This window comes from Talpa occidentalis, unplaced genomic scaffold (assembly GCF_014898055.3).
Source record: "Talpa occidentalis isolate TD23 unplaced genomic scaffold, MPIMG_talOcc4v2.1 talOcc4.8, whole genome shotgun sequence".
Lineage (NCBI taxonomy): Eukaryota > Metazoa > Chordata > Mammalia > Eulipotyphla > Talpidae > Talpa > Talpa occidentalis.
The window spans coordinates 54423331-54447364 of NW_023605194.1; the positions used below are offsets into that span (position 1 = coordinate 54423331).

Here is a 24034-nt window from a genome sequence, read left to right on the forward strand (position 1 = left end):
GAATTTTACTGGGACTATAACCAAGATGAAAATGCATACATTGTACAAAAATGAAAAATGATGTAAAAAAAAACAAATAATGAGATATGCCTTTAACTTATATAATATATTGTACTTTTTTAAAAAAAGATTTATTATTTATACAAGAACTGGGGTACAGTCAGAGGTGCGGGAGGGTGAGAGAATTCACCAGAGACAGAGCGGGGAGCAGAACAGGCAGACAGACCAAAGACACTGTTGAGGGGAGCAGCGGGAGAGGCAGGAGAGGTCTACTGCACCATGTGGGTGTGCCCTGGCTGGCCAGGAATCGAACCTGCGCTGCAGAGGCTGCGGACAGCTTCACAGCGTGGCACTCAACTCGCTGCGCCACCAGGGAGGCCCAATATATTGTACTTTTAAAAAATTTGAATTAGTTGTAAATTTTTAAATTGGTTTCCTATACAGAACCTAAGAGTTGTTGATTTTGGCAGAGCGTTATAGTAAAAAATCCCTGGTGACTGGCTGAAATCTGTTCTCCAGTTATAGCCAGCGCTGTGACATTGAAAGAATTGGCAAGGTATAGAGAATTTTGATATAAAATGGGAGGAAGAGACTGGGCAGCATTGGACTTTGATTAGCAGCAGAGCTGTGAGAAACCAGATGACCCGTTCTGAAGGAACAGGGAAAGACATCTGCTCACGGTCATTTTCTCTACATGGATAGCAATTTATATTTCTCTGTGTTAATTATTGGGGGAAATCATTGTCGGGTCAGTGTTCACTGACTCTTTTTGGCAGGGCATTGCACACTTTTATATTCTGTAGGCCCTATGATTTTTAATCCTCCTGTTTGGAACCTGAACTGCTAGATTATTCCTTGTGTGCGAAGATGGGGGCATATTTGTTAGAACAATGTACAAAGATTCATGAGAAATTTTATTGCAAATGGTAGAGTTGTGACAGAAGGGTGAGTGCTTCTGTGCATAACAAAGGAACACCAATGAAATCTCCTTGGAATTTTCTTTATGTTCAGGGCATTAACTGAGACAACAGTAAGATCATATACTGTTTTGTGGAGACTGATGGAGGAGTGAACAGAAACTCACTTTCAAAAGTACCTTGCATTAGTTCTGATGTTGGGAGTAGGGATGGGCCAAGAAAGAAAATAGTCAGTATTGTGAAGCACAGGGAGAAAACTCTGACTTTCTTTCCTGGTGACAACAACCTCAGGAGGAATAAGTATTACATATTTATTTTTTTTAAGATTTATTTATTTATGCATACAAGAATGGGGTACTGGCCAGAGGTGCAGAGGGTGAGAAGATTCACCAGAGACAGAGTGGGGAACAGAACAGGCAGACTGACTGAAATACACTGCTGAGGGGAGCAGCAGGTGAGCAGGAGAGGTCTGCTGTGCCATGTGGGTAGCTCCCTGGCTGCCAGGGATAGATCTTGTGCTGCAGTGGCTGCGGAGAGCTTCATAGAGCTGTGCTTAACCCCTTGTGCCACCAGGGAGGCCTGGAATATGTATTATTTATACTGTTATTTTTGTACATTTTGAATAAACTCATTGATTCATAGATCTCTATGGGTGAATAATAATTAGCAATTATGGCAGTTATGGCAAGAGTCAACATTTCTTTCTAAGGTGATTCATAAGCATTTTGTCTTTTAATTCTCAGAAACATCTTTTAGGGAGGGTATTACTTTCAAATTTTAGAGATGAGCAAATTGAAGCGTAGAGAGGTGACACAGGCTGTTAAAGTCAAGAGAGGGCAGAAGATTCGGGATACACTAGAGGTTACAAACATACTGCCTGGCTTGACTCTGGAATCTGAATATTAAGCTCTTACGGTTTTGGGTAAGATCACAATTTCTTGAAACATTTTTTCACCAATTAAATGGGTAACAAAAATATTTTCCTTAAAGGTTTTTGGTAAAGGTAAAAATGGAATAAGACATGATGTGAGTAGCACAAGTAAAGTTATCACTGAAGTGACAAAGTCAGGAATCAAAATCATGTGTATATTTTAAGATATTGTTCTGCTTCCTAGTAGATGAGGTATTGGACCATCTTACACATTTGAGAACCCAAAGAGCTTTCAAAGCTGGTAGTGTTTTTTTTTTTTTTAAAGATTTATTTATTTATTTATTTATTCATTCATTCATTCATTTATTTATTCATTCATTTATTTATTTATTTATTTATTTATTTATTTATTTATTTATTTATTTATTTATTTATTTATTTATACAAGCACTGGGTACAGTTAGAAGTGCGGGAGGGTGAGAGAATTCACTAGAGCCAGAGCCAGGAACAGAACAGACAGACTGACGAAATACACCGCTAAGGGGAGCAGTGGGCGCCGCAGGAGAGGTCTGCGTGCCATGTGGGACCCTTGCCTGGTGGAAGGGGATCAAACCAGTGCTGCAGAGGCTGCGGGCAGCTTCTCAGCCCAGCGCTCAACGGCCTCGCCACTAGGGGAGGCCCAAGCCGGTAGTGTTTTATAGTCATTAAATACAAGTGTTGTTAATTGTTGGTACACAAAATGTACAAGGAGTGAGGCCAGCTGGCAGCTTTCCACTTGCAATTTATGAGCGTCTCTGATACATCACTGGAGTACATCAGAAATGTGACACATTCATTTGGTGCCCATGTGCCATTTCATGACTTATAATATGTAAATCAGTCATCCTATGAAATAAAACAGAGCCCTGGGGTTCTGAAAAAAAAAATATGTGAATTTTGTTGTCACAATAACCTAACCTTTCTCTGATGAATATTGAATATTGCACATATGTGCGCGCGCGCATGTGTTTGTAAGACAGAGAAAGAGAAAGAAAGAGACACAGAGAGGTCCGTTAAACCATAGTTAAGAATCCTTATGTAGCCTATACTGCCACCAGTACAAATACATAAACACATATGTGCTCTATTTAAGTTTAATAAGTGTTATTATATGACAGCTCTGTACCAAGTTCTTTATGTGTATTCTTTCATTTGCTCTTCATCATACTCAGTGAATTAGATTCTATGATTATCCCCATTTTCTCATAGGATAATTAAAGAATACAGATTAAGTAAAGACCTCCTAAACTAATACAGCCTAGATACAGCAAAGGACAAATTTAAACCTAGTTGCTATGCTAAAAATCATATTCTTTATTACTGTGATATGTTGTGGTACTAAAACTGATTTATTCTGTTACGTAAATTATAAGTCCTTCCTAAGAAGTTCTCTGGTTGAGACTATTGTACTCTAGAGTAGAGGTATCATAACAAAGAGCGAACCTTTGGTAAAATATAATTTTAATAGGTTTTAGTTCATTTCATACATTTTGTAGAATTCTGGGGGTATATATTATTTTGTTTTTTTAAACTACCCTTTTATTTGATAATTGTGGATTCATATGCAGTTGTAAGAAAAGATAGAGAGAGCCCATGTACCTTTTATCCAGTTTCCCATTGATAACATCTTGCAAAATAATGTCACAATTGGGACAATGTCATAGTTGGGATACTGACTTTGATAAAATGTATTGGTCTTATTCCATTTTTCCCTTTTTACTTGTAGTTCTTTCTAAGTGAATGATGTATATGTATTTGCACACACACTCTTAGCTTTATCACATGCAATTTTATTGCAGATGTATGTTTGTGTATCCACCTCTGCAGTTAACACACAGAGCAGTTCTATCACTGCATGATCCCTCATGTTGCCCTTCTATACCCATTGCCACCTCCCTCCCACAACTTCCATTCTCTGCCATCCCCACTTCCTGCCAACCTCTAATCCGGTCTCCATTTAAAAATATTTTATTTTATTTTATTTTATTTTTTTTATAGAGGCATGCTTTATTTATTTGTTTGCTGGTTTCTTTGTTTGTTTTGTTTATACATGCACTGGGTACAGTCAGAAGCGCGGGAGGGCGAGAGAATTCACCAGAGCCAGAGCGGGGAGCAGAGCAGGCAGAAGGACCGAAGTACACTGCTGAGGGGAGCAGCGGGCGGCAGGAGAGGTCTGCGCGCCATGTGGGACCCTCCTCCGGTGGCCGGGAGCAGCCGGGGATCGAACCGGCGCCGCAGAGGCCGCGCGCAGCTTCGCAACCCAGCGCTCAACCGCTGCGCCACCGGGGAGGCCCCATTTAAAAATATTTTAAATATTAAATATTAAATTAAAAATATTTTGAAAATGCTATCATTTAAACAAATTTAGGTAGTATTTATTTTGGAGAGGATTAGATCTTTTTACTGAACACAACTCAGTTACGATTAAAAAAAATCAACTTTTTTTTTTTTTTTTTTTACTTCTATCCTGTTAACATGCTGAGCTCTTAGTAGATGACAAAGCATTTTGGGATTTTCTGTAGATTTCTTGGGAAAATCACAACAGGGACAGTTTTAGTTTTTGCTTTTCAATCTATATGTCTTTTATTTCCTTTTCTTGCTTCATTGTAGTGGCTAGAATTTCCAATGCTACATTAGAAAGAGTCATGATGTTCACATTTATTATGAGAAAACCAGTTGCTCTGTGTCAGCACCAAAAAATAGTAGATAAATCCAAGCTCACTTAGAATTATACATTATGGTTTATGAGTGATTGCATAAACAGCAAGAAGCAGTTAGCTTTAAATTAGCATCATCTAATTTATTTCCTTTATTGTATCTACAATGTAAAACATCATTCTTTATAATTTTAAAGATATTTATTATAAGAATTCATTGACAGTTATTTCAGATGTTAGAGAGCTCTAATCCATATTTATTTTGTCAGTCACGGTAGATTGTTTTATTGTGCATTTCAATAATTCTGTATTATGAATTCATTTTAACATGAAACATGTTCTCTCTTAGGGAAGATAAGCACTCATATGAAATTTATTTTTAAAAAGAGTTTAATGAAAAAATAAGTATACTATATTAACGATCTGAGTATGAACAAAGGCAAGGAGTAGAAATCAACAAGAGAAAGAATAGGAACTAGGTACTAAGTAAGAGCAAAAGAATCTGGGTGTAGGTGGAATATTAAGAATAGGAATTAATTTAAGCAAAAATAATTAATTACAAATATTTTGTTTTAAGACATGTGGGTCAAAATTATAATTACGTAGTTTCACAAAAAAAGTGTTTCCTAGATTGAGGTCTATGAAATTTTGTCATCTGAGTAGACAAAGGAAGAAACTCCTATCTGCCTACTCTTACTCTCAATCCACATATGTATGAATACATCTAAAACCTTTATCTTTAAAATATGTGACATAGATCTGATTAATTTTAGCCACAGATGATGAATGTTTTCTGTTTGTATTTTTTTAAGGCAAATGCCCCTTAGAATACCGTGTTCTAAAAGCTATACAAATATATAGATGGATAGAACTGAAAAAGACATAGTGTGTAAGTGGTAAAGGGTTTGTACAGAACAAAACAGAAATCTACCGGGGTTAGAGATGTGGGACTAATTTTTCTTACTGAGGTTCAGGTTTCTCCTTGATGGATCTTTAATGGTTTACCTATGTTGAAGTGGAATAGGCATACTGCTATAGGAGAGCTGCTGCTGCTACTGCTACTGCTTTTCAAAGGAAATGTTTTGATAAAAGAGACACCAGCAAGAAGATGTGGTATAGATACACAGTGGAATACTATTCAGCAATCAAAAAGATAAACTCATGCAATTTGCAGCAACATGGATGCATCTAGAAGGAATTATGCTCAGTGAAATAAGTCAGAAGGAAAAATAAAAATATTGGATGATTTCACTTATAGCAGGAATATAGGGGAACCAAATAAGACATCAGGGAAAAAATAATAATACAAAACACAACAAAACAAAACAAAAACAGACAAGTATAAACCAGAGACATCCTGCAGGGGAAGGGGAGGGAGAGGAATCAGAGGGAGGGAGAAAGGAGCACAGGGGACTGATGATGGTGATGATGGTGCATGGGTGCATTGGTGAAGGAAAATTTCTTTGGGGACTAACTTGGGGTGGGGGGAGCAAACATTGTTTAAAAATAAACAATTATGTAAAAAATATAAATAAAATATTACAAGAGAGAGAGAGAGAGAGAGAGAGAGAGAGAGAAACCAGCATAGACAGGCAGGCAAGCTTGGGAGGAGAGCTACCTACATTTAGAATGTTTTTCATGAAGACATGTTATATTAAATATTGTTTTTGTAGTGCTTGTAAATTATTTTTTGGTGGGTTTAGATAATTCCTTTAGAGCCTTTAAATTTTTAACATTTTAGCCAATTTTATCTATAAAATAGTAACAAAGTATAAATATCAGTGCAACTCTTGCTTTTGAAATAACAAGTTCTGAATTTAAAGGTTTAAAAGAGTGATATGGAAATTAAATTTTATTCAGAGTACTTTTATTTTCATATGAAGAAACACATTTCATAAGAATTGCATTTTAATGAATGATACCGAATTATCATCAGAGTTGATCTTTTCCTTCTAAAAGTTTCTCAGTTCACATAGAAACTTTGCAAATGCAAAAGTCATGGCCACATAGAGTTTAAAAGATGTGGATCAGTTGTAATATGTCAGAAAAAGAGGCTCACTTTAACAGAGATAAACCAGGCTAGTTTTGGAGGAGGCTTTTCACTCAACAGTGCCAGAAACCTGTGAACTCAAGCATCCCTGAGATAAGTATGACACTGTGTATTTTAAAAGGAGCACACATCAAATTCCAAGAAAATGGTTATTTCATTAGACTTCATGAGCAAGTCCTCATTACCATACTGATATCTCCAGGCAGCTGTGACCCCAGGTTTTCTCTCCCTAAGGATTCATACCAAGCACCTCAATGACCCATCATTAGCCAAGGAGCTGAGAAATAATAACTTTCTTTCCACAGAGTTAGTTTTATTTGGAAGTGAAGATTTATTATTTCTTTTTCTCTAATCTAGATATAAGTGATAGTGCATTTAATCTCAACCTTTGTGGTTTGCCTGACAAAGTTTGAAAATATATTGTTCAATACTTGTGCTTTGGTTTTATTATTATTACACAATTTATTTTCTTTTTTAATGAATGACAAAATTATTTTCTTTGCTGAGGAGGTGGGGAATTAAAGTATTAATGCTGTGAGAAAAATATCCTAGCTTCTAACTAATAGTTAGAAGACTGGTAAATCTTTCTATCAGATATATTGCAGGGGGAAATATAAATTGTTACAACCTTTTTGGAATGCAGTAAAGAATTAATTAAAATTTCTGGATATTTTGTCATTTCCAGAGCATTAGTTTATAGATAAAGACACTAATAAAAAAACGTACATGAAAGGGGTGTTTATAGAAATTATATTTGTAATGAAAGACACACAAAAAAGAATACCCATCACTCAATAAGTGGTTTAAACAAATGTGCATCCATAATATGGTATACTATCCAGCTAGTCAAAAGAGTGAGTGACAAATTCTAGAAAAATAATGACCTTGTTAGTAAAAGACAAAAGAAATCTCCAGGTGTCAAAAGCTAGGAGGAAGCTCAGCACCAGAGCAGTGGGTATGTTTGTCTATGGTGCAGAAGTCCTGGGGAATTATTGGTGCTGGAAAATGCTAGTGGTTTTGGGCTTAACACATCCCCACCCCCCTAGCACAGGAAAGCAGGCTCCAGGTCTATATCAGGTAAGAGATTGGAACTCAGGGGCACTTGTAGACAAGGCAACAAGTCAAGGGCAAGAAAGAATCATCTTTTCTACTTGTCCAGGGAAATGATAAGAAGAGTTTGACAGAGACCTTAAATGCTCTGTCCTTCTCTCCAGAATTCTGATAGCAAATATCTGAGAGTATGGTAAAATATAGCTCTCTGAGGGATTGAATTCAAAACCATCCCAAGATGTTCTGGGTTATGCTCCCTCTGGGAAACCAAAGCCCAGGGGGAGACTTTCGGTCTAGAAGGTACATTTGGAGGGCAGGGGCTCACAGCGGGGCTTGCAATTGACCCACTATACAGTTGCAGTGGTCTAGGCCCATGAGGGGACCCATGGAGCACATTCACCTTGATTCCTCAGCTCCTGCACAGATGTCAACACATGCTTGTTGAATAAGTGCAAATGAAGAACTGGGATGCTATTAATCCTTCTAGACTTCTTTTATCAGGTGTTCCCACTGACTCTCTTCCACTTCCCAGGGGGGCAGATGTGTCCAAAAGAAAGGAAGGAGCCCTTTCTGCTAGAGCCTGCAGTCCTGCCACAGTTGCTGCAAATTGCATGAGTTTATCTTTTTTGATTGCTGAATAGTATTCCACTGTGTATCTATACCATGTATTCTTGCTGGTGTCTCTTTTATCAAAACCTTTTCTTTGAAAAGCAGTAGCAGCAGCAGCAGCAGCAGCTCTCTGTATGCCTGTGTCTAAGCAGGTGTCTCTTTTTTTCTTCTCTCCTTTTCCTAATAAACCTGTTCTTTTAAAATGTAAAAAAAAAAAAAAGAAAAAAGAAAAGAAAGAAGAAAGAAAAACATTCTAATGTCATTATAAGTTTGTTCTTACATAACCTTTGGTAAACCTCTATCTTGTTTTGGTAAATGTTGAAAGTTGAAGAAAAGCAACTTTCTTTCAAAAATTTAAATTCCATTTTATTGGTTGACAATGGCTTTCCATTAATCAATCCTAATGAATTGTGTGCATAGTTTTCTTTCTATTTGCTTTGTGTACAGAAATTGTTAGAGTGAGTTTCTACTTCCAGAAGAATACTTCATGTATGTGTGGGTTAGAGTTCTTAACAGTTCAGTCTGTCATTATTTTGGTGCAGGGGGAGAAAGGAAATTTTGGTAGGAGAAAGAGCTAATCATATCTTCTAACTGAAAGCTTCTCTTAAAAAGGCTGTGTAGATATTTCTAATTTTTTTTTCTGGTGGGAAGGGAAGTGGATTCTGGTAAATTTTAGTTTATAGCGATTATCCTTCTACAGAGATATGTTAACCCATTTTCCTTGACTCAGTCAAATTCACCCTTCACCTTCAAATTCACCCTTTTGTTCACTACTTAGCAACAAACTCACTTACCCAATACACTTTTATAGCAGTTATTCAATATATTTCTCAGCATGTATCATACAAGGAGTTGTATTATAAATCTCCAAATAGACTCCTTATGGTGGTCTGTAGTAAATATTTTTGTACTTACCTATCTTCAAAACCAATATGGTTAGCATGAGATTTTGCACATCATTAAAAAACAAATGCATGCTGTTTGAAATTACCCAGGTATATTTTTCAGGGGCAGGTGACATGGGGCTATGTTAATGAGAAAAAATAACTCCAGCAGAATGCTCCAGAAGAAGACAATGCCACACAGATTATAAATTGCATGTCACATAATAAAAAATTGTATAACTAAGAAAGTAACTTTTGAGCAATGTGGTAATGGAGTAAAGCATGTGAATATCTGTACTTTACACATCTGGTAACTGAGCTATTTATTGTGCAAGTAGCAATACTTTGGGGACCAAATAATGAGCTCCTTTGCCTCTAATTCCTCCAAACTAGTGGAAGACTTAAAGTCAAGCAAATAATGATAAATGAATGGAGGATTAAAACTGAGACAAATGCTCTGAAGGAATGTCAATGACACCTTATAAATGTATGAGAGGGAAGTATATAGCAAAATAGGCCCACATCAAGAAACAAGAAAGAGTTCAAATAAATAATCTAACTTCATACCTCCAATAACTAGAAAAAGGATAAAAACATAACCGAAAGCAGGTAGAAAGAAGGAAATAATAAAAACTAGAGGAAAATAAACCAAATAGAAATACAAAAGACAGTTCAAAATCAATAAAACCAAAAGCTGGTTCTTTGAAAAAAAAATAGGGAAATGTCTATGTAGGCTCACAAAGAATCCTGCTTATGGACTGGAAGAATTAACATAGTTAAAATGACCATCTTATCCAAAGAAATATGCAGATTCAGTGCAGTTCCATTAAAAGTTTCAATGCCATTCTTCAAAGAAATGAAACAAACAATACTGAAATTTATAGGGAATCACAAAAGACTCAAATAACCAAAGAAATCCTAACCAAAATAAGAGGAAGTATGGTAGAATCACAGACCTAGATTTCAAACTCTACTACAAAGCTAGAGTAATTAAGACAACATAATATTGTAGGAAAAGCAGACAAATAGACCAATGGGATAGAATTGAGAGTCAGAAAGAAACTCACACTTATGGATAGTTAATCTATAGCAAAGGAGCCAAGAATATTCAGTGGGAAAAGGAAAGCATCTTCTACAAGTGGTTTTGGGAAAATTACACAACACAGCCATATGCAAAAGAATGAAACTCAATCACTATATCACATCATACATGAAAATTAATTCACAATGGATTGAAAACATGGATGTAAGACCTAAAACATAAAATACATCAAAGGGAATATAAGCAAAATGCTTCTTCCCTTCATCTTTTATCTAATTCCCTTTATCTTACACACTTAGTAGATATGTAATTTGATATAGCTTTGAACTGTCAGAAGGTTTTAAATCTTGGTCTTGTGGCTTACTGCTAAATCTTAAAAAAAGGATAGTGCACTATATTGCATATTGATATATTCAAAATGAAAAACTTTAACAGAGTTTTATAGTACTTTACTTCACATTGTAATGCTTCTTTTTAAAAGGAACTTTCTATTTTGTTTTGTTTGGAGAACAGTAAGTTCTTATAAATGGTTGACATCTAATCCTCAAATTTGGCTTTATATTTTAAAACATTTAATAAACTTCTTTGTTAGATATATGTTGAGTTTATATACACACTTAAAGGGCAAAAGAGCTAAATTGCATAACTACTTCAAGGTTTAACTTGTTCCAATGATGCTATCTTTGCTACAATTGTTAATACTTTTTCAACTAAGTATTGGTAACTTTAATTCTTTACATTCCTTACTTCAAAGTCATTCCTTTTATATCAATTTATACAAATATGTCAGTGGCATTGCTGACACTGACAGATGAATGTTAGATGAATACCACAAATTTATAGACATATGAAATGCATTTACATTATAAAATTATAAAAGGATCCCACAAAACCAACTTGACTTAGTTCAATTATCTCTTTTTGGAAATTTAGCAAATTTCCCACCCTGAAAATTTTCATATTACATTGTCCTTTCCAACTTAACTTGGAGATTATCTTTAGAGGAATTTCACAGTCCTTTAATAGCAACTAGGAATTGTGTATATAACATCACTTAAAAGTTACGTGCATTCATATAAAACCAGTACAAATTTGCATACATTGAATTTATATTCTCTTAAAAGCTGACTTCCCAGAATAAAAGTTACAATACTACTACCATATTATGAATGTGGTTTTACTATATTATTAAAGTTTAAGCTATATATTTCTCTGTTTACAGTGAAGTTGATTAAAATTCTTTGGTAGTAATACATTTTGTAAATATTACATGAAGAAAGGATCTTTAATCCACTTTCTACTTCATGAAGATATCAGCATACTACCAATTTCTCCATTTTTAGAGGATGCTTTATAAATATCTATATTGCCTCTTACTTTTGCAACCCAGCGCTCAACCGCTGCAACGCCAGGGAGGCCCGCCTCTTACTTTTGAATTATGTGCTCAACATCCTGTCACTATTGGCCTCTAGTTACAAAGGAGTCTATAACAAACATGAAGACCAAAGATTCAAATAACTGTATCATAGGACAGGAAATAAATAGGTAAAGGGAAATAAACAGATAAAGGAAAATTCAAAAAAGGCAAGAAAGGAGAGCACTTGATATATCCAAAATTCCTCTGAGTCTTAAACACTCTGGATAGTGTGTTACATTCATTTGTTTCAGTATTAACTGAGGAATTTTGGGTGTACTAGGATAATTAAAACTTAAAGCCACTGAAAAGAAGGTGCCATAAAAAGTACTTTCATAGTGAAGAAAAATTAGTGTTGAGGGGAAGAAAAAAGAAGGAAAGGAAGAAAAGATTAGCTTGAGATGTTGTTGGAATCAGCAGTATGCAGTAGTATTTAATGTGTGACCTCAATTTTCTCCCCCTGGAGAGAAACTTATGGCATGGCATTGAAATGAGAAGTTGCATTCATATTTTTGTTCAGTATTCTATCTCCTTGTCTTTATTATGGCATTCTGAAATGATATGACAGGATCAAATATTCCTTTATTAATGTTCACATATGTCACCTGGATATGAGAAATACTTCAGCTATTCTAGTGAGACTGTCATGGGTCCTGGTAGAAATGAGGTAACTTCTTCATCCCAAATTACAGAACTCTAACATTAACCATCTAGCATATCTGTCTGCCTAGATATTGAATCTTATTGCAGTCCGCAAGTTGTAACACAAAATAAATTCAATATTTTATATTAGATCTTACATCCAATATTCTCATCTTTGATAAAAAAAAAAACAGCAGAAAAGCAGTTTAAAAGTTCTACGGAAGACATAACTCTCTGTTCTATGATAGTGTGGTCTAAAAATTGTGTTTATCAGGAAATCCAATATATTTAGTCTATGCAATGCTTGTACTGTAAATGTAAAGCTACAAAACAATGCAGAGGACAATAGCTGTGATCCCATGGCCAGAAGTGCTAAGGGAAGAGTCATAAAAAAGTTACAAAACAATACAATAGCAACAGCAAGCATTTAATCTTCAGTAAAAAATACTATTGATATTTCTCCTTCAGACATTTATTGAGTGTCTCCTATGTGTCATTCCCTGTGCTAGGGTACAGAATAAATGAAGAAGTGGGCTTAGAAACCATCTCTGAGGATACATTTGAGAAAGGATAGTTATCGGTGGGCCTCTGGAAATAGTGCCTGAAACAGACATTTCTGTGCTAGTGATTTAAAGCAGTGCTTTCAAGAGAAAACTGAAAGGGGGAGAGGAGCAGGAGAGAGGCGCTAATTAAGGAGGTGTTTTCAGGTGAAATCTAGCCTCTGCCTCATCCTGTGGGGCAACTTGAGTTTTGTCCCCCTCACATCAAATTGACTACTGGACACTGGCATTTTGGGCAAGACAGCTTCTGTTGGCCAATGGCCCTCCTTTAGTAGCAGGAGTCAGGACAGAGTGGTTAGAGACAAGAGACACAAGAACTGTCAAAAGGAATCCTAAGGTACTATTGCCAATAGTATCAGCTATTATAATTCACAGAAGATGGGACAGAAGGTGTGGAAACAAGTAAAATGCATCATTTTACATTTGAGAAAAGAGAAGGGGTGGAGAAATGCACTCCATCTCCTTAGTAGTGGTACAGAATAAATGAAGAAGTGAGCTTAGAAACCATCTCTGAGGATGCATTTGAGAAAGGATAGTTATTGGTGGGCCTCTGGAAATAGTGCCTGAAACAGACAAGGAGAGATGAAGAATGGAGTCTAATAATGCATCTACTATGGCACTCTTACCAATATGTGCCCAAATGTGTTGAGTGACCCCTTAGACAAGCTTGCCTGCAAAGTGGGTAAATCAGCTGACCTCTAAGGTCATTTTCAACTCTTGAACTTTATGATTTTGTATCCTCTTATTACCATGTATTCCTGCATATCAGCAAAATTTTAAGTGCCATGATCTCTGAATAGTATCCTAGAATTAATAATTATACTGAAATTTTAGTGGAATAATAAAGTTTTATGTATCTAGCTGTTAGCCATCCTGGATTTTCCTGGAATCTTGTTTCAACACATTGTCCGATAACTTTGAGTAGTCTCTAATGGGAGCTAAATACATTTAGGAAAAGGGTTAATAATCATACACAGAGTGGGAGTGGGAATTACTAAATTATTAAATGCAGTGGATATTGACTTAACTTCTCAGGGTGAGTCAGGTTTTTTTTTTTTTTTTCCTTTGCTATGATCAGCTACCTCTATAGAAACTATGGAATACCTCAATCTTGCAAAGACATTTTTCTTTTTTAATAGGGAAAGTTATAGTTTCTGATTTCTCCTGTAATATGTTTTTTTGGACTTAGCAGCGAGCCTTGGGGCTTTTTAATTTTAAGGGTCATTATGATCTTGAGAGGATTAGAAGCCTTTAGGTGGCCTAGCCCCATGGTGTGGCTCTGTAAATCCATACTAGAAACTCAGAACATGTTCTGTTACTTCAGTCATCTAATAATTCTGGGAGTGACTTAGTACCCTTTCTGTTGAAACCAGTTAGAATGCATTTTGTTTTCAGTAATTGAACCCTGACTGATAAACTTTTAAGTGGAAATTTAATGATTACTGGGTGTAGAGTATAAGAGGTAGGTAAGTTCTTTTAACTCATACAGTTGAGAAACATTTTTTCCCCCTCTTTGACAGTTAAACATTTATATATTGAATATTACACCTTGGGCAAAAATGTTTTACTGGCTAAAATATGATTAGAAAAATTTTTCACATTTTGCAAAATGTAGAAATTGCTCTCAAAAATACTTGATTACTGGGCCTTCCTTGGTGATGCAGCAGTTGAACGCTGGGCTGCGAAGCTGACCACAGCCTCTGCAGTGCCCGTTCGATCCCTGGCCGCTGGTGAGGGTCTCACAGGGTGCACAGACCTCTCCTGCCCCGCCCGCTGCTCCCCTCAGCAGTATATTTCGTCAGTCTGCTGTTCTGCTCCCTGCTCTGGCTCTGGTGAATTCTTTCACCTTCCCGCACTTCTGAGTGTACCCAGTGCTTGAATGGATAAATGGATAACTCTTTAAAAAAAAAATACTTGATTACCTAAAAATGTTTATTATCTTAATCTGATTGTAAAAATAACATTCACTCAGTAGAAAATCTTTGGAAAACTAGTGACTTTAAGTCTGCTTTTGTTGTTGTTACAAATACCTCCATTTTGCCAAGATGAACTATAAAGTAACCTGCTCATGTGGTACATAATGAGCATCAACTGTCTCTCTCTCTCTCTCTCTCTCTCTTTCTCTCTCTCTCACACACACACATGTTAAATTATCTTTTAATATTTACTTTTTCAGTGACTTGATAATTTTAAATTCTGCATATATTCAAATGTTTAGATTTCTGTTTCCTTATGAAAATTAATTCTTATAATAAGGTTTTTTCCTACCCATAATAGAATATAAAACTTCAGTTAAATTTAGAAAGGGGCATTGCAATTTGCTAGTGAATTATTTACTTTCACTGAATCACCCATAATATTGTATTCTCAGTAATATGATGAAAATAATTCCAGAGAGAATGCTTTTGATACAATATATATTTCAAAGTTATTTTACAAAGGATAATTTGCTTTCCAAATAAAACAAATCTTTAAGCAAAGGCTTTCTCTTTTTAATGAAATAGGGTGATGGGTAAGGGAACAGTCTTCAGCTTTTTTGATTAAAGGTTAAGGAATTATTTTTATTCTTGAAATGTGACACGCTGCATGTCCTTAGAGGATGTCACATAAAATTACAATAGCAAAAATGTGTCATTGTGCTTGGTGCCAGTTACTTGATTTTATTTTAGTAGCATAAGATTTTTTATCTCTTGGGGTGATGATATGCTTGTATTTATATGGACGATCTTCAAAATTTTCTATCTTCACACTTCTGAAGGGTTGTCAACAATTGCTCATCCAACTAAGAAAATACAGAATTGCCCTTGTTTTCTCATAAATAGGAACAACTTGCCCATGGGCAAAAGTAAGGTTACATAATCCAATATCTTGGAAATCAACACAGCAGCTCAAACACTGAGCTCTAGGTCATGTCTATAAGGGTAACTGATAATACGATTAATGTTTTGTTTTTTTAAAAAAAAATATTTATTTATTTTTGTATAGAACTGGAGTGTAGGCCAGAGGTACGGGGTTGGGGAGAGCGATGAGAGGATTCACCAGAGACAGTGGGAGCAGTATGGGCAGATCTACTGAGATACACTGCTAAGGGGAGCAGTGGGAAAGACAGGAGAGGTCTGCTGTACCATGTGGGTTAGTCCCTAGCTAGGGATCAGAACTTAGGCCGTTGTGGTGGGCCTTCAAGGTGGTAGTGCTGAAACTCAACCCCTGGACTACCAGGGAGGTCCTGATATAATGATTAATGTGTATTGCCATAGTGCATGACTTTGTGAAATAATGAACTTTAAAAATTAAATTGCTTCCTAATAGCAATGATGCTAATAATTTACTAAGAAAATTCCATTTTAATTAGGTAGGATAATTAAACTTTTCCAAGTACATTTTTGTTATTCTAATTTTCTCTTTGTAACTCTTGGAAAGGGTATGATATCATTGCCCCTATATTTGAGGTGAGAGTGAAATGTCTAGCAAGTCCTACTAGGCATGGAAAAGTCCAGTGACAGAAAAACAGGAAGGAAAAATAATATAAGCATATTATTTATTGATGTTTAACTTAATGAGTTTTACTCTGCTACAGAATTTTAAATTCACTGACAGAGAAAGAAAAACAAGGTCCAACATGTTAAAAATTATATCTTTATATGTATAGACAGCTTAACTAACTCATATTTAATAAGCATCTATTAGGCACATTTGTATGCAAGAGTGTATGCAGTTACAGTATGGGAATTATCAGAAGTCCATGCATATCTCTTTCTTTTTTTTTTTTTTTTTTTATAATTTTATTGTTATATTCCCCATACAATTGCAGCCCCCCCATTCTGACCCCAATCCTCCCCTCCCCGCCCCCGCCCCCCTAAAAGTGTCTCTGGTTCATAGTTTTTTGTTGATTTTGATTTTCACTTTCTTATAGTTATTCATTTTCCTGGTCCCTTATTTAAGTTTCCTAGATTCCTGCTATGAGTGAGACCATCCGGTATTTTTCTTTTTCTTTTTGGCTTATTTCGCTGAGCATGATCCCTTTCAGCGCCATCCATGTTGCTGCAAATTGCATGTGTTTATCTTTTTTGAATGCTGAGTAATATTCCATGGTATATACATGCATATCTCTTTCAATGTACTTACTCTCTATGTTTATGCCTATCTGGGAAGGGAACATACTTAGGTCAGCTTGGGTTGCAATTAAAAAATACTATAAACTGGGTGACCTAAACAAAAATTCATTTCTTATAATTCTGGAGGCTGGGAAATCCAGGATCAAGATCCTGGGAAGCTTTGTATCTGGTAAGGATCCTTTTTGTGGCTGATAGATCTGCCTCTTGCTTTATCCTCTTGTGGCAGAAAGAAAGAGAACTGTGGTCTTTTCCTCCAACAGAGACACTATCCCCATCAGTCAGTGAGCTCCGGTGACTTCCCATGCCTAGCTGGTCAGAAGAAACAGTTGATTCTGCAGACTGAAGAAATTTAATGTGACTTCTCCAAGTCAACGTAGTACTTTAAGCACAACATATCTGTTACAATCCAGTTTAAATAAAATGACCACTACAAGTTTCCCAGTGTAATGACTCAAAAGATCTCTAGTGGCTCAAGAAAACTTCTGGAATTTGATGGTTAATATAAGGGTCCAACATTGAGTCTTGGTACTTTCTGAAAACTCTGGTTCTGATTCATTCTCTGTATCTTTAGATTTTCAGTCGACTGTGCTCAGACATGTCTTCCTACCAGCTCTAGTTCCAGAGTAAAACTCCAGACCCAGATGATGTGACTGGGGCCATCACATTTGACTTCACTGGGGTTAGGGAGAATAGCTTCAGGGGTAGTAGCCTCAGTCTGAGTCCCATAACTTCCTGATGGTACATACTGTTACCTCTAGGGTCGGAAACTTGGATTTCTCCACTGGTGTTAGTCAGCTGTGCAGGTATAACAGATGTGTTAGTGGCAAAAGGTAGCAGTTCAGTGCAGACATTGACATCAAGATTGGCCATTGCAGTGGAGTGGGGGAATTCATCCATATGTGCATAAAGTATGTAAGAGAGGATTTCTTTAGGGAAGTCTTTTAGCAGATCATCAAGAGGTAGCCTGTCCTTTGGAAGAGAACAGAACAGTCTTGGAAGAGGGTGGCAGGGTCTGAGTCCTAAAGTGAGTGCACTAAGAGTATGCCTTGGGAAATAAAATGGTAGAAATTAATTTAAACACTATATTCTTATCTTTAGATTGAAACTCCCATGGCCATCAGTATACTGCACATGCCATTCTATCACTGTGCCATTATCATCTCAAACTTAGCAAGTTATATACCTGAGCATGCCACTGTCATTCCTGAGGTCCTCTGGCAGAATTCCGTTGGGGAAGTAGGCATCACTCAGAGAGGAGGAGGGCAGTTTTTTATTAATGCCAGCAGGCTCTCAGGATATCATTCTCTAAAATTTGAGCCCTGAGCAATTAGGTAACTGGGTATTTATTGCCTAATGCAGGGGTGCATTATCATTTTAAAGCCAGTTGGGATACAGAAGCAGTAGAATTCTAAGTGGTTATCTGGGATAAGTCAGGTGTGTGGCCTTGAGACCCTTTATCAGTTATTTTCTGAAACTTTCAGTCTACAATGAGGTTTGGTTTAAACATTACTTTCGACATTTTTCATTTCACTGCAAGGGAATATGGAAGCTCCTGTACAAGTGCTAGAGTCATGGATAAAAGAGTATTCTTGAATTGTAATAGGAGCGATGACAAGTCTACTTTTTATTGCTTGTATCTCAGGAACTTCCTTTTCCCATAGCAAACCTAGAGAAAACTGCTCTACTGGTGACACTTACCTAGTTCTCATTATGTATTAGGAATTGTTATAAGGAATTTACATATGGGACCTCATTTAATTTCCTACAACAATTTTAGGGGGCAGTTCTTATTACCACCGCCATTTTTTATATGAGAAAAGTGAGGCAGAGAGGTTAGCTAAGTTGTTCAAGGTCACACAGCTAGATATGATATTGGACAAAAACTATTGGGTGTGCAGTGACCCCAAATTGTTAAGGGAAAAAGCCCATGTTGCCATTATAAGGCATATGCATCAAAGCAAACTTATCAGAGTTCAGTGTGCTTAAAGATTTTTGATTGATGAAGAGTTCAAAGGGGATAAGGATAGAGAAAAGGAGTAGAGGACAAGAAGGCTTTCAAAATATAGACTCCTTATCAAATTCCAAAATCAACCTTCCCATAACTGAACAGGCAGTGCCCACAGCAGAGCAGCCAAGGTCCAAATGCAGAGCTATCCGGAGAACAAACCGCAGCACATCCCACAGCAAGTACAAGGCAGAAGTTAGGCAGAGCCAAAAGGAATGGGAAAGAAGGAGAAAACCAGAGTTCAAAGTGTACCACCCAAGCTGGGTCCACAAGGTCAAGATGGCAGCTGCCATAGTCTCCGAGGGGAGCCAGAATCGTGCAGCTTGCCCAAGTGCTTAAAGTCAGAGATGAGAGAACAAGCCTGCATGCGTCCAGTGATTTGAAGACCATCATAGCCACTGAACTCTGCACTTTGTTCCCAGTGTTCCCCCCCATTCAGGAAATTTGGTTCATGCCATGGTGGGAGTTGTGATTCTGGATATGTGGGAGCTGGGGTTTGGGAAGACATCAGGGGTGTGGTCCTACTGACCAGGCACGATCTGCTGGCCCTGACCCACCTGTCTGCTCTAACAGATGGACAGCTGAAACTACAGCCCATGGCATTAAGCTCTGTGGTCCATGCTTTTTATCACCATAATATATTGCCTTTTGATGTATTAATGGCTAAATCAATTGATATAATTGATTTATATTGCTAAGATGATTAATAGGTATTACTGTTAACCTAAAGGGGTTTTGTGGAGAAATAAGATTAGAAGTGTTGACTTTGTTACGGAGAGCTCAGTGTTTTAAACTGTGATGAGGATGGATGAGTTTGGTAGAATTTCTTCAGACATTCAAGAAAAGTTGATACTAGTTTTTTAAGTGGTCAGCTTTTGTATACTGATGTATTTTGGCCAGAAGGAAGTTTTTAGATGGGCTAAAATTTTGTTTTTTCTGATAGAAAATACTTAAGTCTAACTGATTGCTAATACTATTAATGATAAAATTCTGTAGAAATGAGGATTAGAATTACAGCCAATCTACAAGAAATTCCTTTGTTTCCAACTTTATCTGTGGAGGTTAACTCCATTTCTTAAGGACCAACTTGAGATTTATTGCTCGTGAACTTTATCTTTTTCCTCATTCTGAAGCTTTCTCTTGTCCACTTTTAAAATACAAAACAATTTCAGCTCAGCAGTTTGCATTAAAGCTTTTTCATGTGCTGCCTTGTCAGAGTAGTAAGTTTTGTACGTTGTTTTAAACCCCTCCATTATATCATAAACTCTGAAGTTCAGAAACATGTTTATGCCTCACAGTAAATTCCTACAATATAGGTGGTGGCCCAAGCTCTGGTTTTTGTTCAGTAAATGAAAAGGGATTTTTCAGGCTGATTTGGAAAATACTTTAGGTGGTTTAATTTTTTCAGATAAAAGTGTCCTTTTGTTATATTTTGTTTACTTATTAATGATAACATTAAAAGTTAAATAAGAAAGGTATCTCTAAATAATTTATCAAATGTATCAAATTGTTGGCCATTTTCTCTGTCCTTTCCCATGTCACATATCATTTTTGTATTTTTGATTATAATACAGACATACATTTTATATATTGTAGATTTTATTATTTTAGAGCAGTTTAGGCTCATAGTGAAATTGAGGGGAAAGCACTGAGATTTCCCACATACCCTTCCTCATAGCCTTCCACATTATCAACATAACTCACTAGAGAGGTACATTTGTTAGAACTGATGAACTTTCATTGCACATGACTGCCAGGTTATATTTATTAGCTTCATGGGATTTCATTGACCAGCTGGTTTATAATACGCATATTCTACTAACATTTGAGACCCACTTGGGTCTCTTTTTCCTACTACAGTTAACATAAAATCAAATTGATGTGATTATAATATGCACTAAAAAGGGTTGCAGTATTCATGGCAAGAGGACAGTGTGGTCAAGTTTAGACAAATTGTGGAGACTCTTTTCTAAAAAAATTTGTTTGAGTTATGATAAATATGGAAAAGGAGGTTAAAGGAAGATAGACTATTATGCCATGATGACAAAATATGCTAACTCCAGTGTGAAAAAGAGTTCACTCAGTAATTGCTCTTTTGGGTCAAAATTTGAAACAAAAAATGGAAAAAGATTATTTGAATCAAATTTTGATTTATGTAGAGACATACAGAGTGAGAAAAAGTTCATGAGGCTTAAGAGAGAGAGGCAATAAACAAGAGTACTGAGAAAATACTGAGCACCGATGACAATCAATGAATTGTTGAATGGAACAGAACCTAAACAGAAACACACACACAGTGTGAATTCATAATCGAAAGAAGTAATCAGCTCTACCTATTGTTCTCATCTTTACATAGTATAAGAAACTTTCGAAATAGAAACTTTCCTTAAATGAAAATCTAAAGTTACTTCCTCCTCTGCAAGAGTGGATAGGGAAGGTGTTCTGAGAGTTAATGTGACTCAGGCAATTCCACTTCATCCACTGTCTGTTGGTTTTTCTTCCTCTTCTTTCTTGCCTTCCTTTACTTTCTTTTCTCTCTCGTTTCCTTCTTACCCTCTTTCTTTTTCTCCAATAGAGGTCTTATCGTGTGCCATATCTTATTCTAGGAGCTGGATATGCAGCAAAAATCAAGATAAAATATACCCATGGTCTCTTGGGTCTTGCATTCTGTTGAAGAGAGTCATAAAGTAGACAAATGTACAAGAAACAAATAGCATAATTTCAGATTTTTTAAATGAAGGTAGAATATGGTGATCAGAGAGTGATTGATAGAGGGCATATGCTTCACAACTTTAAGTAATCTGGAAAAGTTACTTTGAGAAGCTAAAAATGAGCTAAGACCTGCAAAATACTCATTAATAAGATGATTATAAATAAAGTTCTTCAGAAGAGAAAATAGCAAATGCAAAAACCTAGGAATGACTTTGTGGGTTTAAGAATATGAGTGTAGCAGGAATACAGTTGGAGAAAAGCAAGTCATTTATCACCTGTGTGTATTCTGTAGTGGGAAAAAAAATAGACCACTGTGGGCAACAGAGATTAATCAGTCATATAGCTTCATAGCAGGACTGAATGGGATGGTTTAAAAGAATTTGAGATGGTTAATGGAAGTATCCTAACAGAGTATGATTTGTAATTCCTTAAATGTACATAATGGAGAATGCTTCCTTCTGGACAAAACTTACATTTTCAATGTGAATTAGATCACAGTCTAAGGACAGCTTATAAAAATTTGATGCCTAAAGTGTTATATTTGCCATCCCAGAAGGAATAGACAGAATAATACTTGTAAAACTTAATTGTTCTCTAGGAAAGGATTCCTTGATGGCAAGTTGATATTTAATTTAGCAAGTTAATTAAGGGATAATTCAGGCTTAGATTAAAAAAAAACTCAATTTGCCATCTAATTCATTAAGGTAAAAGAAATGAAAGGCAGTGTCTGATTTTGGGATGAAAAAAACATGAACCACTGGGATTATGAAGCTGCCTTATTTTCAGATAGTCGACCAAAATAACAAAACAAAACAAAGGATACTTTCTTGTTTGGAGTTTTAATGTTTCTCAAAAAGTATGTGGATTAAAATGTATCATATTTTATGTGAATGATTGATTCAATTTATACATGAACATTACAACTTCAAGCTCCTTCATAATTCTGAAGAAAAATAGCCTGGTATTTCTGGAAAATGACTTACATATAGAATTACTATCTTCCCGGCAACACTTTCAGTTGAAATTCATATAATTGTATTCAAGTTTTGCCATAGCTTGAGTTGACTGTAAACCATCTCTAATTTGAAACAACCACATGTGTACCTTAAAAAAACTTTTTATGTATTATTTTATCTGGAACCACTTGACTAGATTAGTGTTCTTCAATTAAAGAACACATCACCTATTTTTTTTCCATGATATTCTATGCAAGCTAGACCCAAGTAACATGATAAACTTTTAAGTAAATGTCATTTTTACTGAGTTTTATATAGATTTTGTTAGGACACTGGATGAAATAGTTTGAAAACTCTGGCTCTGGCTTGAAAACTGGCCTTTTGCCTATTTCATATGGAACTCTGTTTTGGAACATGATTATACTTATTTGTTTATATTCTTTAGGTGCTTTGCTACTAAACAGCAAAGTTGAGTAGATGTAACAGAAATGGGTCACAGTATCTGAATACATAACTCTTACAGACAAGGTTTGCTGGTCCTGAAATAGTCTTTTTGTTTGTACCTCCTTGTAATTAAAAAAGATGTACCTACATTTCCAATTAGGCTTAAAGATTTAATTTTTAAATTTATTTTGGTACAGATATAATGTAAAAATCTAACTACATTTTTACATGATGGTTGCCTCTATAACACTGAGTAATCTATCTGGTCATCATCATTATGAAATAACACATTTACGATATGTCTAGGGCCTCAATTAGCATATTGAGGGCCTCAATTAGTGTATACATAACCCATGTTGGCCTTTTTTGTATGATAAGCAATTTGTTAAGCATCTGCCAATATAATTTATTTATTGTGCAACAATTCTATAATCTGTGTACTTTTATTAGTCTCATTTTGTGGAAGAACAAACTGAAATGTATGTGTCTGTGCATGCATGTGTATGTGTGTGTGTGTTATATAACCTGTCCAAGGTTGCACATTTTTTTTTTTTAAAGATCTATTTATTTATGCATACAACAGCTGGGGTACAGGCTAGAGCTGTGGGGGGTGAGAGGATTCACCAGAGACAGAGTGGGGAACAGAACAGGCAGATTGACCGACTTACACTGCTGAGGGGAGCAGTGGGCAAGTCAGGAGAGGTCTGCTGCGCCATGTGGGTTGCTCTCTGGCCAGCCAGGGATCGAACTCATGCTGCAGAGGCTGGAGACAGCTTTATAGGTTTCGTCTTAACCCCTTGCACCACCAGGGAGACCCCAAGGTTGCACATTTTGGGGCAATTTTTAGAGATAAAATAACAAGATTTAAGATGAAAATGGCAATTATTAAATAAATTTTGAATAACAAACCCATATTTTCAAGCTCTGTTCTAAGCATATAATAAATATTAAGCTTATAAACCTCAAAACATCCTTATGAGGTACATATTATCATAGTCAACATTTTAATAAGCAGTTGATACACAGAGACATTACTTTCTTTCTCAGAGATCACCCAACAAAGAAGT

The 24034-nt window shown here is 36.0% G+C and overlaps 1 long non-coding RNA gene across 1 annotated transcript in view; it reads left to right on the top strand.

Moving 5' to 3' along the window:
* The window catches only part of LOC119234495 (uncharacterized), a 30179-nt gene extending 12913 nt beyond the window's left edge, over positions 1-17266 (top strand). The window contains exon 3 of the long non-coding RNA XR_005122638.1: positions 17111-17266. This is a non-coding gene — a long non-coding RNA (uncharacterized LOC119234495). The remainder of the gene's footprint in view (positions 1-17110) is intronic.
* Positions 17267-24034: the final 6768 nt, after the last annotated feature.